This window comes from Notolabrus celidotus, unplaced genomic scaffold, assembly GCF_009762535.1.
Source record: "Notolabrus celidotus isolate fNotCel1 unplaced genomic scaffold, fNotCel1.pri scaffold_290_arrow_ctg1, whole genome shotgun sequence".
Lineage (NCBI taxonomy): Eukaryota > Metazoa > Chordata > Actinopteri > Labriformes > Labridae > Notolabrus > Notolabrus celidotus.
In genome coordinates, this window is record NW_023260128.1 from 1 (window position 1) to 3,421 (window position 3,421).

At 46.1% G+C, this 3,421-nt stretch overlaps 1 non-coding gene across 1 annotated transcript; it reads left to right on the plus strand.

Moving 5' to 3' along the window:
* The first annotated feature begins 2,604 nt into the window (after nt 1-2,604).
* On the plus strand, nt 2,605-2,675 carry trnag-ccc. Its single transcript has one exon. It is a non-coding gene; the product is annotated as a tRNA-Gly (tRNA).
* The last annotated feature ends 746 nt before the right edge of the window (nt 2,676-3,421 follow it).

Consider the following 3,421-nt stretch of genomic DNA (forward strand, 5'->3'; position numbering starts at 1 on the left):
TTCAGGTAGATTTAGAGCGTGTGTGTGATGCCGGCAGAATCGATGTGAGTCAATAGTTCCAGTCCGGCAGGCAGCAGGCGGCAGAGAGGGACAAACAGGAACACAGAGAGGACACAGCTTCTTCAGATCAATCCTGAGGAGGAAAATAACCAGCCGGAGAAAAGAGGAGAGAGGTCACTCAGGTTCGAGGCTCACAGAGTATCAAAGACTGAAACCACTTCTATCCTAAAACAGACGAGGGAGAAGTGGTTCTGTAGGATCTGTGAAAAGTTAACAGCTAGAAACTATAAAAACACTCAGACTCTTTCCAAACAGAGCAGGTCTAGACTGTCCTCTATGTTCTATTATTAACAAAGACCCAACATCAAGACCGGATCAGATCCAGTCCCATCTCACAGACAGGACTCAGTCTGATCTCATCTTAATCCACCATGAGCAGAGCACTTTGCAGCATTTAGCAAGTTACAGTGGCAAGGACAAACTTCCTTTAACAGGCAGAAACCTCCAGCAGGACCAGACTCATGTTAGACACACATCTGCTGAGACCGTGTTGGAGAGAGGGATAGAGGGAGATGAAGAGAGAGAGAGAGATGATAGTGGGGAGACGGATAGTAGTAGTTGTAGCAGCTGGAGTCTGGAAAGTAGAGAGGGTGTCTGCCTCCCGGACCCTGACTGGTAGATGATTCCAAAGGAGAGGGGCCTGATAACTGAAGGTTCTACCTCCCATACTACTTTTAGAGACTTTAGGTACGATGAGCAGGCCTGCATGTTGGGAGAGTAGAGTTCTAGAGGGGTACATCCTCAGATTTCCAGGCTTCGTGATGAACTTTGATTTGAAAAGCTGAGACTGTATTTTTGTTTTGATGTCTCATGGATCAAGCCTCTGCTGGTTTCTGTCTCCTGGTTTATTTAAAGTATCGTGTCTTCAGCTTTGACCTCGGTTTGAACCTCCTGACTCGTTCCCTCTCTCAGATCTGAAGCAGACTGATAAAGCTCCTCTCTGCTGACGGAACAATCATAATCATGTTTCTGTCTCTACAGTGGAGCGAGCGTTCATCTCCTCTCTCTCTCTCCTCCCGAACGCTTCAAACGTGGAGCTGCAGACGCTCTGAAGACGACATCTTTGAAAAGAGGCGAGGAAAAGCAGTCTCTCTCTGCAGATAACTGAAGCTTTACGACGCTCACAGATCAGATATTAATGTAACCTCAGCTCCAGATCTCTGAGATCTGACAGAGAGTCTCAGAGAGGAGCGTCATGTCTTCACAGAGAGAGGAGGAGGAGGGGGAGGTCGTCTTGAAGCCTTCGGGGTGTGAGCTGTGAAATTCATCCAAATGTCTTCTTCTGGGTTCAGATTAACACGTTCAGGTCTGATGACTGTTTACACCCACGCTCTGATCCACACTGTGATGTTTGAGGACATGATGGAGGACAGCAGACAGTTCTGACATTTATATCAATGCTTCTAAGTGTAAACATCTCCACTGCTCCTTCTTTGAAAATCCTCCTCCTCCTTCGATCTCAGATTCAACTTGTTTGCAGACGATTCGGTTGATTATCTATCCGGTAAAGACAGACGCAAACTGGTGTCTGAGTAATGCTACCCACTGCACCACCGTGCATCGATTGGTGTTGTATTTTATATCATTGATTAGTCACCTTTACAACAAGGTATAACTTGTAAGAATCGTGCATTTGTGGAATGAGCAACACAGCTAAGTGTGTGGGTAGCACCAAACAATGTGCCAGTATCCCCTGCAGTGTTCTCCTGATGGTGTTCACTCTCGTTCTGAGTCGCTCGGTGGATCGGATGACTTCACTCTTCCACAGTAAAGACCCGTCCAACTTCCAGAGAACAGTCTTCTGATAAGAACAAGGGAGAAGAGGTGAAACGCAGGAGGTGTGTTTTGATGCTTTGGCAACTAAACAACGCAGAGAACGTTTGAGAGATCCACTCAGTGACTCAGAGGGAGAGGAGTCACACACCTGCTCCAGATCAGGGACAATCAGGCTCACACACCTGACCCTGCACCGGGATCAGTACCTCACAGAAGTCTGAGCATGGCCTGACTGAGCATCCCTCACAGTTTAGTGAGACAATTTCAACTTTTGATCAACTCCTCGTCATCAAAGATGCAGATGAAGTTCAGAGAGCCGTGAACAGACTGTTTGTCCACTGCAGGTGCATTCAGGGACCGTCGTAAAAGTGCAATACAGCCCTGTATTTTGTGTTCATGGCATTTTTATCACTTGGTATAACCCTGATACTGACATATATAATTTTTTTTTAAACCTTTATTTAACCAGATAAAACCATTGAGATCAGGATCTCTTTCACAAGGGTGACCCGGCCAAGAGGTCAGCAGCATGTCATAATAAACAGTTACACGAAAATGACAGTACAAGTTAAAACCTACAGTTTAGAGATGCATAGTCCCAGAGGAACATTTTACTGCTCAAGGCTTTCTCTTCTAAGTCTCTGGAGACAAAATTGAGATTCTCACTTCAGCCTCATTCAAGTTTCAAATTGTTCTCATTAGTTTCTCCTAAAATTCACAAGGAGAAATAGTTGAGACCATGACATGAGTCTTATTTGAGACTTAAATGCGCCGCTGGTGTAGTGGTATCATGCAAGATTCCCATTCTTACGACCCGGGTTCGATTCCCGGGCGGTGCACGTGTTTGGGGCGGCAGTAGCTCAGTCCATAGGGACTTGGCTTGGGAACCGAAGGGTTGCTGGTTTGAGTCCCAGTATGGACGAAGTTTGGCAAGTGGACTGGTGGCTGGAGAGCTGCTGGTTCACCTGCCGAGGTGTCCTTGAGCAAGGCACCGAACCCCCAACTGCTCGGGGTGCGCTGGTTGACGGCAGTATCCTCACTCTGACATCTCTCCCTAAGCATGTTCACTGCATGTGTGTGCATTTGTATGTGTATACCAAAAAACTGTATGTGTAGCATGTCCAATATAGCATGAGTGAAAAAATTGAATTTCCCCCCTGGGGATTAAAAATGAGAGATCTCATTAATGGATCATTTTCTTCTCTTTGTTTAAATATATTTTGGGCCTTTTTGCCTTTATTTGACAGGACAGCTGAAGAGAGACAGGAAATGTGGGGAGTAGTGAGCGGGGGAAGACATGCAGGAAATGGTCAACCGGTTGGGAATCGAGCCGGCGACTCCTGCGACGAGGACTGTAGCTTCTGTATGTGGGGCGCTTAGACCGCTAGGCCACCAGTGCCCAAAAGAATCCGCCCCTTTAATTGTAATAATCTGTCTAAATCTGGTCGGCCCTTTTGCGGCCCATATTTTAAATAAATGGTCGGTCATACCTGGGATGAAATCTCTATCTTTTGCATTTTCTCTCAAATCCACTAAATCTTTGTGAAGTTGTTTTGTTCCACACAGACTTGTAAAGGAAGGACCA